Raw genomic sequence first — 17191 nt, 5'->3', positions numbered from 1 at the left:
CATTGATCTAGAAGTGCCATCCAGCCGATTTGGACTTCCCATGCCTTGAAATCAACAGGTAGATAAGGAGTTACTATTTTGGCTGGAGAAACTGGACTGCCATTCCATCAGGAAATCAGGGAAAGTATATCCAGAATACAGGAGATCCCATAGGGCATCTCTTAGTATTACCAAGTCTGGTGATTAACGTCAATGAAAAACTACAACAACCCAATCCAGCCAGAATTACTAATGGCCCAGACTTTTAGGAATAAAGGATTGGGTCACCTCACTAGGTAAAGTACTGTGGTCAGGAGCTCGTGGGTGGCTCAGTTGGTTAGGTGACTGCCTTCAGCTCAGGTCATGATCCCAGGGTCCTGGGATGGAGCTCCGCTGAGCAGGGAGCCTACTTCTCCCCCTCCCTCTGCTGCTGTGCCTGCTTGTGCTATCTCATGCTTTCTCTGTCAAATAAATAAAATCTTAAAAAAAAAACACACACAAAAAACTGTGGTCAGCTGAGGTGCTTGCTGAAGGTAAAGGGAATGCAGAATGGATAGAGAAAGAAAGTAGTTATAAATACCAGCTATGACCACATGACCAGTTACAGAAACAAAGACTGTAATTGTCATGAGTGCTTCTTCCATTATTGCCATGAATATATTTTTCTGTATGTATGTATCTTTGTTTTCTGTCCTTTCTTATTCTCTTACATAAAACAAGATATTTTGGCTTTATAGCAGTATTTAAATATTGCTAATTTTACATCATAGTAGTTTGGTTTAGGATTTCAAAAAGAGTAAACACCATTCAAGGACTTCTCCTCCTCTTCTGGAGAAGAGGTTAGTGCATTTTCAGTTGTATGCAGGATAGTTATATCATACTACACAGAATTATGACCTTGTTGTTGTCTTCATGTGGATATTAAGTAGAATTTAAGGAGATGCATGTGGGTGCCAACTTGATAGACTGGGGGGACTTGTGCTGGTTGGTTTTATGTGTCAACTTGACTGGATCACAGGGTGGCTGGATATTTGGTTAAACGTCATTTCTGGGTTTGTCTGTAAGGGTATTTCTTGATAAAATAAGCATTTGAATCAATGAACTCAGGAAAGTAGTTTGCCCTTCCCATTGTGGGTGTGCGTCAACCAAAATATTGAGGGCCTGAATAAAACAAAGAGGCAGAGGGAGAATTTCACCATTTCTTCCTGACTGAGAGTGCTGAAACATTTTCCTGCTCTCAGCATTCCTTGTTTTCAGACCTCGAAACTTGAACTTGAATCTATATCATTGGTTCCCCTGGTTCTGAGGTCTTTCGATTTACACAGAATGATACCACTGGTTTCCGTAGGTCTCCAGTTTACAGAGAGCAGATTATGGGACTTCTCAGCCTCCATAACTGCAGGACCCAACTCCTTATAACAAATCTCTTCCTATATGTATATCCTATTCATCTATTTCTCTGAAAAACCCTTGCTCATAAAACCTGTTAGCTGGCTACCCTCATGATCCCAAGATGGTTGCTCTCTCATGAGTCTAAGATATTTGCATCTTAGGAGTCAAGTATTGGCAACATCCCCAGGATAGTTCCTCAAGAGAGTTTCTTTTCATTAAGGAGGAAAATATTTCCCAGAAGCCTGCAGCAGACTTTCCCTTATCTCATTGGCCAGAATCATATCAGGCATACAGGGTTAAGTTAATCACAGGCAAAAGGAATGGGATCACCATGATTGGCTTAGGCCAATTAGAATTCACTCCCAGGACTGACGAGGAGCTTCAGTTTCCCCTGATACATCTGAGTATCTGATAACCCAAATTTTGGAGTTCTATTAGCAAGAGCAATGGGTATATAACCAATCATGTCTATGTATTCCATGTCAGAAGCTCCAACTTCTAAAAAGGCATTTCTGGTTTAAAAAGAAGAAACCTGGGTAGCTCAGTCAGTTAAGTAGCTGCCCTTCACCTGAGTCATGATCCCAGGGTCCTGGAATCAAGCCACACATTGGGCTCTTTGCTCAGAGGGAGGTCTGCTTCTCCCTCTGCCTACCTCTCTCTCTCTCTGACAAATAAAAATAAAAATCTTAAAAAAAAAAAAAGATGACACCTTTCTTATCAAACAAACATAGAACCAGGATTAGAAAGTCGCTTCACTCAGTCACTTGTCCTGTTCAAGTTATATGGACACCCCAGTAAGTGCTGAACTATGAGATAATAATAAAAGCAGTAATGACAACTTAATAACAATTTCTAAGCGCTCACCATATGCCAGGCTCTGGGCTAAGTGCATTACACACAATTGGGAATGCTGTGCAGGGACAGCACTAGGGTGAGGCAAGCAAGGCACAGAATTTAAGGAGGCACTCACTCTCAGGATGGTGCACATGCAGGTTGACACTTGAGAGTGAGTGCCTCCTTAAATTTTGTGTCTAGGGTCCTTACATGCCTACCTCTAATTTCAGGTCTGATGCTGTGTTGTGCCACCCAGACCACTCCATTTAGAATTAAGGCACCCATTCCCCCAGACGCTGGGACTATGGGTAGCTCAGAGTTCAAGGCTGACGTCTCCCTGGGGGAATTACCCTCAGCTGAAGACAGTTGCTTTGTCTGAATTCTCATCCTTTCCAGGAAGCAGTCCCTACCCAATGACTGCTAAATGCAGAGGTATCAGCTCAGGTAAACTCTGCAAGGGTCATCCCATATCCAGAGTAGCCCATGCGATTGACTAAGGCCTTTTTTGTAACTGTACTGCAGTTCAGCTTCTCTTTCTGTCCCATCTTATTTCCTTCATTCACAAAAGCACTTCCTAATCACCTTTTAGCATACAAATCTGAGAGCTTATTAGTGAACCTTTATGGCAATATTGGTATAGATGTCTGGAAAAGCAGACATTAAAACAGGCCACAACAAGGACTTTGTCCACAGTGATAAGATGAAGCACTGTTAGACCCTGATATACATTAGTAGTGAAATTTAGAAACTTTTATAGGATGAAGTAGGGTAGGACACAGTGATAGAGTATGCACTATAATGTGTCAAGCATTCAGGAGATGGGGTAGATAATAATTTAAGGAGTATGGAATTGGATGGCTATTGCAGGGAGAAGAGATGCACTGGAGAAAAACAATGAAAGACTGAGTGTGATTAATTACTAATTAAAGTTAGATGTTAATACCAGAAGGCTTCCTTAGAAGCATATTAAAAAAAAAACAAAAACAATGTTCCTGTAGCCAGAAGGCAGAGAAAACTGAGTATCAGACTCAGAACTTAATTATAATAGCAGAACCCCAGAGGAGGTGGAATTGTCAACCTAGAAGGTATTCCACGTCAGAATCTGGTCCCTGATTAGGAAAGGGTGAACCCTAGAGACTTGGGATAGGAACATCTCGTTTGATGCACTCAAAAACCTCAAATCTCAAGATTCCCCTAAACACTTTGGGTCTGCCAAATTGGTTCACTCCTTCTGCCAAAGGCTAGCATTCAAACCTTGCCTGAAGATGATGTAGAGCTTCTTCTTGCAAAATAACACATATTACTCTGTGGTAGACAGACCCAAAGATGGCCCAGTGGTCCCATGTTTACTTTTGCTCTGAATGGAACTTTTTTATCCAACAAAATATTGCAGAAGTTCCCAAGTATAACTACTGAGGCTAGCTCATAAAAGACATGTGGCTTCCCTCCTGCGTTTTTTTTTTTGGGGGGGGTTTGGGGGGAAGTAGTCACCCACTCCAGAGGAAGCCAGCTACTATGTAGTAAGGATACTCAAGCAGCATTATGGAAAGATCCACAAGGTAAGGAACTGAAACCAACTGCCAGCAAGCCACTTAGATGTCCTGCCAAAGGCCATGTTATGAGCCATCTTGCAAGCAGATGTTCCAGACAAGACTTCAAATGATTATAACCCTGAGCAACATCTTGACTGTAATCTCATGAGTGACCTTGAACCAGAAACACAGAGTTAAGCTGTACCCAAATTCTTCAACCATAGAAATTGTGAAATAATAAATTTTGTTGTTTTAAGCTGTTAGATTTTGAGGTAATTTGTTACACAGCATGGATAACTAATACAGGACCTTAGGATCTACTCCCACATCCCATATTGGTCATCAGACCAAGAACTAGAGTTAAATCACGACATGACCCAATTGAGGAAGTACTGAGTCCTTTAAGAAAAAAAAATCTATCTATCTATCATATCTACACACACACACACACACACACGCACACACACACCCCTCCCAAATAAACTATAGGATCTAGCTAGCATATGCTAATAGGAACTGTGATACTCTGTGAAGAGGATTTAATACCTCAGGAAACAGTGCTAAAGCATTACCTAGAACGGATCTTGGATATTTAGCAAAAGCAGTGAAGTAGAAATGCCAGAACTGCCGTGGCAAACAGTGGAAGAAGGGGCTGAAGGGCTCTGGGTAGGAGGCATGCTGAAGTGGATACACTAAAAAAGTTGAGAAAATACAACAGAAAACTTTGTTCTGTGGGAGCCCCAGAAGACGTTCTTTTAACCAAAGTGACAAGGAATGCCCTAGTAGAGGAGCACTAACATCAATGAGAAGTTTCAATAGTGAACATCCTCGGTAGGGCCAGCCTGTTAGTAGCAGATATCATTACAGAATCGGACTCATTGATAGCAATGGTAATGGCAGCATCCTGAAGAGGGGCCAGGTAGCCACACTGAACCACTAAAAGAAAGGTAGTCACAATTGCCCTAATTCATGGAGATGGTTAATAGAAGACAGAATTTCTAGAGCAAGCCGATAGGGTAATAATGTTCAATCTATACAAACAAAAGAAATTAAAAAATGGGTGATCAAGAGACTACTTGTAATCCAATGAAAAGTCATGTCCCTAGTCCAATTTCTGGATCTGAGCCAGTATTTGACTTGGAACCTATTGACTGAAAGAGAAGCAAAGTCCCCAGAAGGGAATGCCCTATCATACCATGTTAAGTATATATACTAATAATCAGCTCAATCCCTCCCTAAAGGGATCTATTGTCATTTATTCAGGAAGTTGTACACTTGGAAAAGGGCAAATCCTGAACAATTTAAGAATGGTTGGATATAGGACACAGGTTGATATTGAAAATCTGGGCTCAGATTTATCACCTTGTTCAGATCTTAGCATTTCAATCCCTTCACCTGCTGGAATGTTGGCAGCTACCAGCTATGAGATGAATCCCTCTTGAGGCACTGCCCTCTGCTAAAGACTTTCTTTGCCTGAGATCACACCCCCTTCCTGGGGCCAGCTCACATCCAGTGCCTGGGCACTACCAGAGTGTCTGGCTGACCCCTTTTGTCTCGGTTTCGGATAGTTCTGAAGGGCTACTGCAGCTGCACAGCTGCACTCATGGGAGTGCAGCCAGTCAGGCACTGACTCCCAAAAGTTTGGAGCTCTCTCTTGTGCTCAGGTTGCTGTCTTACCGACCTGACCCAATGCCACCCCCAGCCCCATGGGTCCCAGATCTCAAGGTAACTGGAGTGACCCAAATGCACAGTAGTCTTTTTGTCTTATGAATTCAGTGGTTTAATAAGCGATTTGTGGCTAGAAAAATTACATAACTATAGAGACCATTCAAATCTACATCAGGTCTCTCTTCCCTCCCCACCCCCAAGCTGTCAGTTCCTCCTTTGAGTAAAGCTCTGCCCCCCAGTCTCCCCCATGTTCTAAGATGTCAGTGCAAGATGTAGGAAATGCTTGATGGGAATGTGGCTAAAACTGCCTCCACTGGAGCAGAGAAGCAGATTGTCAAGAGCTGCAGGTAACCTAGAGGCTCTTTGTCTCTTAGACAACTTTATTCTCATTTTACTCTCTGAGAAATCTCATAGACAATGCCCAGACCACCATCAACTTCTGCACATACACAACATTTATAAGTAACCAGGCAGGGCAATGAAGCATGTTTAGTCATTTTGCATAAGAACTTCCCTTGCACAACTTCTATATATAACTCACTTGGCAACCCCCTTTTCTACTTATTGAGGCACCAGAGCAGAACATCCTCTTACGAGTGCTCACAGCAACTTCTCTTGAGGGCTCCCTGAAGCAACTGAAAGAATATTCCAGGAGTTCTAGTTCCCTTACCCTTATATTTACATCTCCAGTCTCTCCTAGACTTGTCTCATTATTCCCAACCACAGTTCTTCTGCCTGGGAAGGTCTGTCTCCTTCCCCCGATCAACAGGTTCAGCTCATTCCTGCCCTCGTTTTCCTCCTATGACATTTTTCACTTTTCTCCCCATAGCTGGATCTCCTTTGATTCCTTTAATCATCCATGTGCACTGCACCCTTTCCCAAGATAGTATCCTGGGGGAACCCCATTCCACCACATTCATGAAGTCTTATCAGCATGCACTTATACAGATATTGGACTAAAATTGCCAGTTTTCAATGGAATCTGTTACAGTTTTAGAGTCAGAATACTATTTCTAAGACTCTTTCCTTTACTGGAATGTGATCCTGGGCAAGTCCCTCTTACTTTGAGCTTCGCTGTCCTCATTGCTAAAATGGAGACTGTAAAACCCACACAAGATGTTTGTGGAGAGAATCAATGAGGTAAAGTAATGGGAAGTGATTATACATTTTCAAGTGTTGTACAAATGTTAATTATCATTATTGTGTTGTTTCTCCCCCATGGGTCCTCAGAGACCACATGTTTTACTTCCTTTCTAACTCGTCCCTGGGTCATATATGGTGCCAGTAATGCTGTAAGCTAAAAATAGACCCACAGTTAAGAAGAATAAAAGGAAATGATTTACCTAAGAGGATTAAGGCAAAATCATAACCATATTAAATCTATTGTAGACATTTTTCCACAGAGTGAATCTAGGACGCTCTTTACAGGGAAAAACCATGAAAATTTATTTGCAGCCCACTCTTGCAAATCTAAGCTGAATGGAAGAGGAATAGCATCAAGATAGTTCCATTCCTCATTCTAACATGAGGCCAACATTGCTAGCAAGGGTAAGGTGGCCTCTGGAACCCTTGTTAGTTTTCCTCGAAAAGGCTGCTACCTTTAAATAACCAGATTTTAAAAATTCTCCTTAGAGAGATCATTTTTATCTCCATGGTATGATCAGTTCCTCTTCAACATCTGATGCAACCCTTAGTGTTTTCCATTGCTTTCTAGCTGTGTCAGATTTCCCTAGAAGACAGAAATGAAAGTGATGACTAAGAAAATTGTGCTTAAAATTCAAATTTTTGACCTACACATTGATTTCCCCACCCACCCCTCCCCTTCCTGGCTCCTTGACTTCCAAAGGGGAAAATTACCATTTTTACACAGTGTAAAACCTTCAGTTTGCACCATTACCTGCAGACTTGCCATCTCCAAGTACAAATTTAGTTCATTTGGTTGAAACTATACAAAGCAGAAGCTACTCAGAGAATTCAGACTTTTTTTTTTTTTCTATTTCCCTGACTATCTTCTGAAGAGACAGAAAGGGTTACATCCCAAAAGTGTACCAGATATGGTCTATGGTCTATTTCCCCTCTGTCACTCAGACACAATTAGGCATTGCCTTATCTCCTCCCCAACATTGGCTTCTATTCTATATTCCAATCTGACCCAAGTCCAGTTATTTAAAGCACCATGTCTGGAATGGAGAAAGATAATGGGGGAAAAGAAAAAGACAGTGAGGGGGAAAAACAACAATTATATGGAGTCTTTCTTCAGGCTACCTCAACATGGTCTTATAGAACATTTCCCTCACAGAAACAGGATGAGATTTCTCAATTGCTTGTATTTTCCTTCAACGACCCAAACGTGAGTAATATAGCCAATACTTTGATGGGTATCTAAGATAATTAAATGGTTATGCTGACGTGTTAATGAAGCTCATTTTCCAGGGCAGTCTGTTCCAGATATGCTCACTGAAAGCAAAATCACCTAGAGTTTTAGCCCCGTTCTCTACCAAAAGGCAGTTTTTCTAGTCTGCCAAGCTAGCAAAAAGTAGATCATTAGATAGCCCAATTATTACTGACAGATCTTTGGCAAACATGCCTTAGGTACCTTGGGTGTAGTGCAGAATATCCTGCAGGAACTCCACACTTCTCCACGTATTTATTGAAAGCCATGCACTGGAACTACAAAACTGATCAAAACCACTCCTAAACAGAAGTGCACGGTCTTAGATTGACCCATTAGCAGATGATGATAATACAAGTCAGGTGGTGACAAATACAAGGGCCAGAGGCTGGGAGCAGTGTAGGGGTGTAAGAAAGGAGCTGCCTATGTCTTAAAATAAGCAGGAACTGGACCAGAAAAGAGAAGAACAAAGGCCAATCTAGGCAAAGAGAGCAGCCAGAACAAAGAATCAAGACAACAAGAGAATGTCCCGTGCAGAGCATCAGCAAACATTTTTATCCCAGATGTGTTTTTTATATGCTGCTACCAGTTTGTGAGTCAAGACTGCCCATTTTGTTTCTCTTTTGTTCTGGAGTTCTCTGGAGAGGTTGGCCTATGAAGGAAGCACTCCCTCAGCCTCCCACTGTGTGGCCACCTCCCTCAAAGCTCTGTTGCCTCACAGCTCTCCATCACCACTCCCAGGAAACTCGGAGGTGCCAACACTGTCCAGGGACCTGGGGTGAGCTGAGGAAGGCAGCTCTCCCCTTATCACGTCTGCTTGAGGGCAAGCAGGGCTCAATGTCTTCCAGAACATTAGAAGAGACAGCCCTTGAGAGGTCTACCTCAGCCCATTGGCTCTCTCTCCATATCAAAGGACTCGGAAATGACTCCACGGGGGTCTGCCATGGGATTAGAGGAAATCACCACTTCTTCAGAATCTCCCTCTCCTCCCCCCCAGCAAAGCCTAAAAGCTTTGATGTGTGGCCAAGCTCCTTCTCCCTTAGGCACTCCTCTCTCCCACACAGTTCCTCACTCTGCAGCCCTCTGACTTCTGGCTGGCTGCCCTATCAAGTTTGCCAGACAGCCCACATGTGCCTTGATCCTGACAGGAGGATTCAGCTGAGGTCAGAGCTGGGGGCCTTTCTACGGTGTTTCTTTCTCCTTTAAGCACAAGTGAGAAAGTAAATCTCCAAACATCATTTTCAGTACCAGAGATGGTTAAGGGCAGATGACTCTGGAGAGGGGAACAGAGCAGCCAGCCAGGGGGCAGGGTGCAGGGAGACTGACTTTTTCACACACCCTTTGGTAGTTGTGAGTGTTGTACTACGCATATGAATCACCTATTCAAGAAGCATAATTTTCTAGAAACTTTAGAAAGAAAAGTAATTTTTTAAAAAGATTTTATTTATTTATTTGACAGACAGAAATCACAAGTAGGCAGAGAGGCAAGCAGAGTGAGAGGGCGGCAGTGGGGGGGGTGCAGTGCAGGGGAGCAGGCTCCCCACTGAGCAGAGAGCGATGCGGGCCTCAATCCCAGGACCCTGAGATCATGACCTGAGCCAAAGGCAGAGGCTTAACCCACTGAGCCACCCAGACGCCCAGAAAAGTAATTTTTTGAAACCCAGAGTTTTAAGAATATTTTTGAGAATGCAATATTGAGGTCTTTCCTGTGTACTCAACTGGTTCACTATCTTATAGGTAAAAAGTCAGTTTAAAAAAAAAAAAAAAGGTGGTGATTAACAAGACAGACCTCAGACAATAAACTCACTGTGAGATTTTAATTAAGTTTATCCCTCTGTGCCTCAGTTCCCACATCTGTAAACTGAGGACTATAAGTCTAACTCAGATTTCTTGTGAGATTAAATGACTCATAGGTACGAAGCACTTGGTATTTGCCACATAATAAATGCTGTAGAATTGGTTGCTAACAATCATTATCCTTTTTTTTTTTTTTAAGATTTTATTCATTCATTAGAGAGAGAGAGACAGCACACAAGCAGGGAAAGAGGCAGAGGGAGAAGGTAAAGCAGACTACCCACTGAACTGGGAGGCAGACGTGGGGCTTGATTCCAGGACCCAAAGATCATGACCTGAGCTGAAGGCAGACTTAACTATCTGAGCTACCCAGGCGCCCCCAACGATCATCATCCTTAAAAGTTGTGGGGCGCCTGGGTGGCTCAGTGGGTTAAAGCCTCTGCTTTCAGCTCAGGTCATGATCCCAGGGTCCTGGGATCGAGCCCCGCATCGAGCTCTCTGCTCAGTGGGGAGCCTGCTTCCTCCTCTCTCTCTCTGCCTGCCTCTCTGCCTACCTGTGATCTCTCTCTGTCAAATAAATAAATAAAAATCTTAAAAAAAAAAAAAAGTTGCTACACACCTGTGTCACCTTCTGCTATAGCAATTGGTAAGAAGAAAAGCTCCCGGTGAGTAAAGCACACCTCTAAGTATTAAAAATGAAATCTTAGGGGCACCTGGGTGGCTCAGTCGGTTAAGTGTTGCTCTCGATTTCAGCTCAGTTATGAGATCAGGCGCTGCATTGGTCTCCCCTCTCAATGGGGAGTCTGCTTTTCTCCCCCTCTCACTCTTTCCCTCTCTCTCTGGCCCTCCCTCCACTCATGTGTCTTCTCTCTCTCTCTCTCAAATAAATAAATCTTTTTTTTTTTTTAAGATTTTATTTATTTATTTGACAGACAGGGATCACAAGTAGGCAGAGAGGCAGGCTGAAAGAGAGAGAGGAAGAAGCAGGCTCCCTGCCGAGCAGAGAGCCCAATGTGGGACTCGATCCTAGGACCCTGGGATCATGACCTGAGCTGAAGGCAGCGGCTTAACCCACTAAGCCACCCAGGCGCCCCTAAATAAATCTTTTTTAAAAAACGAAATCTGAGTGCTTTCAAAGCCCTTGTCACACTTTTCTCTCTTTCTCCACCTTGAGGGAGAAACACTTCCATGTGAATCACCCCAGCCATGCTCTGCCTCCAATAACCTCCCATACTACAGAGCATAGGCCCTGACTCAGGGACCTGGCTCAAACCCTTGTTCCTTCACTAACCTGCCATGAGACTCTTGGCCAAACCAAAGGTCTCCAGTCTTAATGTCTTCACAGGAAAGTCAGAGGAGAAAGCAAGTCACTGTAAGTGAAGGTGCCTTGTATCCGCCCAAACTCTGCCAGTGAGGCGCAGTTCTTTCAGAAATACACAACTGATGATCTGTTACATGAAAGGGCTGAATTCAAAGAACAAGTGTCTAGCAAGTCACTGCCATAAGAAAAGTTTACTTGTTGATAAAAACTCTGTGGTGATTGAATCAACTGCTGAAGGAATAGCCCCCTCCCAGAATGCTCTCCTGGTGGGGCTGCTGGTGTCCCACCTGCCACCAGCACCTCAGGGTAGAAAAGCCCTGAAATGCTGAACTGTTCCTTTTCTCCCCTAGACGTTTCCTCTAGGATCAACACTCTGTGTCCTTTCACTTCTCTGGAAATAACTTGTCTCCCTTCAAATCCAAGTCACCAAAACATACTGCAGATTCCTACAGTTCAATCCACAACGACTTTTAATCAGTTCAAAAAATCTCAGAGAAGCGGATTCACCAGTTCCGTGACTTCAAAGCAGTTAATCTCTTGAGGTCACAGCCTCCTTACTAGGAAAATTATATTTCAGATTCTAAGAGTCAACATGGGCTTGGCACAACCGTAAACTTGGCTACCACCGTTTCCTATCTCTCTGACCCTTCTGGTTAATTCCATAAACCTCCACCCCTAGACCAGGTTGAAATCCATCTCACTCTCAGATCTCTCTGGTTTTCAAGAAAATGGGTCATGACTTGTGAAAGGTTGCCCTCCTCCCACCCTGGCCCACCTGGCCAGGGTCCTCACACAGCTGTGGCTTAGAAAAGTCATGCTTAGTGGAGAGACAAAGGAAGGAATGCATGGATGAATGGATTAACTTGTTCATTCATTCAACAAATACTTACTGAGTGTCTGTTATATACCAGAGAGAGTAGTTCAGTAAGAACATGATCCACCTATTACGTGGAGGTGAGAGGCCAGGGGACGCTCCCCTAAGTAAGTGAGATCTGGCTGAGACCTGGAGGAGGAGGAGGAGGAGGAGGTAACTCTACCGGGAGTATTCACAAGACCAAAGGTCCATCAGCTGGAAAGAAGGAAGAAATGAATGGATGAATGAAGGAATGAGTGAATGAATGAGTGAACTAAAGGACCAATGAATGGGCAGCCAGCCTTCAACCTTGGTTACTGGCACTCTGTCTCTCATTGGGCTTCTTTTTCGAAAGAAATTAGCACCTCTTTGTTGCGGGACACATATGGTTATGTTTCATTAGTCTGTGAAGCAGGTGTAAGTCCTGGACACCTGCCATGGTGTAGAAAAGAAGTTGGCAGTATCTATCAAATATTTCCTTGGTTCCTATTGTGCAGAAAGCAGTCATTATCCAAATGGAGAGCTGAGAAATTTCAGACTTCTGCCACTGCAGGGGATCGGCTCCTCTCATCTCTTCACTGAGTCACCCCAAGTTCTTCCAAAGGATAGCTTCTGTATCAGCCCTTTCCATTATCAACATCATTGAAACACCTCCCCATATTGGCTCTAGCAGTTTCGATTTTTTAAAAATTTTGCAATAAAATCCAGTAAATCCAGCACAGAATTTAACCATGTCTTTCTTTCTTAAGGTGAAAATCCTCCAGGGAGATAAGTTTACTAAGCAGAAAGAAAGAAAAAAAAAAATCTTTTGTCATTCCTGAGAAGGGGGGGGAGGGAGGGGAGAAAAAAAACCCTGTAAATGTCACTACTGACTAATCCGATCTATTTTTGGAAGGCCTTGGGGGGGTTTTAGGGCTTTCCGTGTGGTAAATTAAACAGCGGCATTCCTCTGAAACAGGAATGTGCAGTCTTTACTCCCTGGGGCACTCACCTGCAGCAGCCATAATTAGGAGCCTGAAAGGTGAGTGGGAATTTTAGGGGTGGGGTGCAGTTTCCAGTTGCACCCCTACCTGCCCTGGGGTACTAGCATTTTTAAATGTCACTGGCATTTTTAAAGCCCATGAATCAAGCGTGACCCTCATCTGATAGCTTTCCCAGGGCCCCTGTAGACTCGAGATGGTGCTCTTCTTGCCCTCGCCTCCCAGGCTGTCTCCTACCATTGACTCCATTTACACGTGACTTAGACAGTGGATGGTGCGGTCAGATGCCCAGATCTCTCTCTTCCTATGAGCCTGCCCTGAACTTGATCAAATCAGTGTGAGTCCTACCCAAAATGTCACTTGTTAGAAGTTCAGAAAGTGTTTTGTTGTTAACAAACGGCATTAGCATGATACTGGTATTCACTGGAGGAGTAAAGCTGGACACACTGGGAAGTATATTCTTGCCATGTTTTTAAGTTCTACCGAACTTGTAAGTACTTCTTACACCGGCCACTTTGTGTCTTCCCCTATCAGGTTGATGGCGTTACTCGGAAAAGAAATGGAAAAGAAATGTTTGCAGCGGTGGTTCATTACACGAGCCTCTCTACTTTTGTGTGTATTTGAGATTCTCCATGATAAGGTGAAAGAAAAATAAACAAGCACAGCATTTCACATGCTACAGGATCTTTGATGCTTTTACTTTCTGCTCTTCAGCCCAACTGAAGACATCTCCACGTGAGAAACCTTGGAAAGCCGAGCTTGCCCCAAATCCCGGCTCATTTTGCTCCGTTGCTTCGAAGTGGGGCTCATTTTTTTTTCATTTTACATCCCACCAATACTTTCATAAAGGAACTCTGTCTCATCGGGATTAAATTAAAGGTTCATTTCTTCTAAGAGGGAAATTACATATTAACAGGCATTCTGATGTTATTCTTACCTTTTACCTAAAAGGTAAAGGCTTTAAGGACGTATATAGTTGCAATGTTATTACTGGAAGTAAATTTTATTCCTCTGTCTAGAAAACATATTAGCGCAAATGATGATGTCACGGTAGTTGAATTTTGCAATACAACAATTGAGGATTTTTACGACTACCTTAAGCCTAAACCACAACACAGATAAGTAAAACACTGAAAATGAATTCTGTAATTGTCATTGCCACACCCAAAAATATCCACTGAACATTTACAAAGTCAATAACAAGGCATAGCATGCTAGCAGATAATCATGGGGGTGAAACTACACTGATTTCTTAGGAACTGTTATAAAAACTCCACATCCCACCTACACAACTTCGGGTCACAAGTGTTCTACTCCCAGCTGAAAACCGTTCTCTCAGCACATGTTTTTAATACACCCCAGGCCAGGACAAACTGGCATTCCCTTCACAGCCCTGTGCATATAGACAAACAGACACATGAAAGAGGCGGGGCAGAGAACTGAGGACTCCAAGCCAACTCTCCCCAGATCACAATCCCCATCCCACTCCACAACACCCCAGCTTGGCCCTGACATCAAACCAGCTTCCTGGGCTCTGGGTGAGAGCAGAAAACAAATTTCCTCATGCTCCATTAAAACATCCACTGGTTATTCAAAAGAAAACCCTAGAATCTGCTTGATAATATGGATCATTTTGAACTAACCGGATGATGATGGCCAGTCTGAACTAGCAAAAGCCTCCTTTATGCTTTAATGTAATGTAGAGGACAATTTTTGAAGACTTTTATTTATTTGTCAGAGAGACAGAAAGAGTGAGAGAGCACAAGCAAGGGGAGCAGCGGGCAGAGGGTAAAGACTCTGCCCCTGAGCAGGGAGCCTAATGCAGGACTCGATCCCAGGACCCTGGGATCATGATCTGAGCTGAAGGCAGCTGCTTAAGTGACTGAGCCATCCAGGTGTCCCTAGAGGACAATTTTTAAAAGTAGTTTTATTACATTGAAAATCATGGTGTAGGCTAACATGTAAGGTAGACTAACAAAGGACTGTTTTATAGGCATCTCTTGCTTGGCGACTCAGTAAGAAAGACTTTCAATGCAGTCATTTCTTAAATTCTAAGATGCGCTCAGTAACCGTGTGGGGTTTTTTTAAGCTTTTTGTCTGTCTGTTTTTAAGCTTTCTTAAAAAATTCTACTCTCATTCCAATGTAATACCAATGGCTTTTGCTCAGTTTACCTTCTCATATCTACTATTTGTTTACTTTATCTTAGCTGGGTTATGACCTCTTCTTAAATCATTAGTTGAATGCGAGATTTTAAGAAGAAAAAGCTGCAAAACCAGGTCTTCTTAAGAATCCTTGCTCCCGGACAAAGGGGCAACAAGCAATCTGCAAGACCAAATAGAGATAAGGGCATCCACACAGCTTCCCAAAGGTGCACGAGCAGTGCCAGGGGCCCAGGCTGAAGATGAGCGTGTGCTTTGTGAGTCTGGGACTCACATCCACGGTGCCTGCACACACACAGTGTGCAGGCTTATTCCAGACGTCAGTCTCCTTCCTCTTACCCACAGCTATCCTGTAGAACTTGGTACACTAACCCCTATTCCAGAATCCTCTGGGAACCTCACCCCACACCTAAGTACTCTCACTTATATTAAAGGGCAGATTCAAAATCCCAATATTCTCTTTCAGATTAAACAAGACTTAGGAGAGTAAGCTTCCATGTAAACAATAATACAAGGCCAGGGAAAAGATGTGACTTAGCCAGAGGAGGTAAGAATTAATATACAGGCAGAGCTTCTAGGTCCACTTAAAGAATTTAAAGTTTGCATTTATTTACCCCAAACCCATCAAAATGGCATTGCAAAAAAAAAAAAAAAAAAAAAAAAAAGCTTTTAAGGAGAAAAAAAACTAAGCAGCCAAGCAATTCTGTGTATGGGACTTCAGCCACAGGTGTGGGTAGAGTGAAATACCAACAGAAATAGAGTGAAATACCAATAGAGTGAAATGCCAACAGAAAACAGGGAGATTAACTAAAAGATTCACAATGGATAAAGAGACACACAGGTGCACGTGCACACAGCCACCAACATCACTCCTTTTACTAACCTTTGTGAGACAGAGCTATCAGAATACTTGCAAGGCAGGTTTACACCCTCCCGAAAAGAGACTAGACAACTCTTCTCTGGGGCAACTGAATATTCCAGAAGAAACCAGCCCCCACCTTCTGCATATACTAATATTTAAATCTTCCTATGGAAAAAGCAAGAGCCCTTTCAGATCTCTCTTCAGAAAAGCCCACCAACAAATAAGCCCTACCTACATCAAACTTCCAATCCCCATTTTAGTATCTCTCCCTTACAAATAAGTAACCAAGACATTTGGAAAAAACCACACCCTTCTTCTGAAAGAAAGAGACCAAACACAAAGAAAAACTCAGGAGAAATACAAAAAATAAGAATTAGAAGAAAAATGTTTTAAGGCAATGCTAATTTCCTCAGAAAGCTAAAAGCAGATATATTCATGGCACAATAATAGACATATAGATCAATGGAACAGAATAGAGAACTCAGAAATGGACACTCAACTCTATGGTCAACTACTCTTCAACAAAACAGGAAAGAATATCTACTGGAAAAAAAGACAGTCTCTTCAACAAATGGTGTTGGAAAACTGGACAGCAAACATGCAGAACAATGAAACTGGACCATTTCCTTACACCACACACAAAAACAGACTCAAAATGGATGAAAGACCTAAATGTGACACAGGAATCCATCAAAATCCTAGAGGAGAACACAGACAGCAATCTCTATGACCTGGCTCCAAAAGCAAGGGAAACAAAGGCAAAAATTCAACTATTAGGCCTTCATCAAGATGAAAAGCTTTTTCACAGCAAAGGAAATTAGTCAACAAAACCAAAAGACAACTGACAGAATGGGAGAAGATATTTGCAAATGTCTTATCAGATAAAGGACTAGTATCTAAAATCTATAAAGAACCTATCAAACTCAACACCCAAACAACAAATAATCCAATCAAGAAATGAGCACAATACATCCAAATGGCCAAAAGACACATGAAAAAAACACTCGACATCACTTGGCATCAGGGAAATACAAATCAAAACCACAATGAGATCCCACCTCACACCAGTCAGAATGGCTCAAATGAACAAGTCAGGAAACAACAGATGTTGGTGAGGATGTGCAGAAAGGGGAACCCTCTTACACTGTTGGTGGGACTGCAACTGGTGCAGCTACTCTGGAAAACAGTATGGGGGGTCCTCAGAAAGTTGAAAATAGAGCTACCCTATGATCTAGCAATTGCACTACTAGGGATTTACCCCAAAGATACAAGTGGAGTGATCCAAAGGGGCAACTGCACCTCAATGTTTATAGTAGCAATGTCCACAATAGCCGAACTATGGAAAGAGACCAGATGTCCATTGATAGATGAATGTATAAAGAAAATGTGGTGTACATATATTCAATGGAATACTATCCAACCAT

At 42.7% G+C, this 17191-nt stretch overlaps 1 long non-coding RNA gene across 1 annotated transcript in view; it reads right to left on the bottom strand.

The window, feature by feature from the left end:
* Window positions 1–6839: 6839 nt before the first annotated feature.
* Window positions 6840–17191, bottom strand: part of LOC116569349 — a 32091-nt gene continuing 21739 nt past the window's right edge. Inside the window, exon 3 of the long non-coding RNA XR_004276989.1 lies at window positions 6840–7134. This is a non-coding gene — a long non-coding RNA (uncharacterized LOC116569349). The remainder of the gene's footprint in view (window positions 7135–17191) is intronic.

This window comes from Mustela erminea, chromosome 11, assembly GCF_009829155.1.
Source record: "Mustela erminea isolate mMusErm1 chromosome 11, mMusErm1.Pri, whole genome shotgun sequence".
Lineage (NCBI taxonomy): Eukaryota > Metazoa > Chordata > Mammalia > Carnivora > Mustelidae > Mustela > Mustela erminea.
The sequence above is the reverse complement of the archived record's forward strand: the minus strand, read 5'-3'. Positions and strand labels throughout refer to the sequence as shown.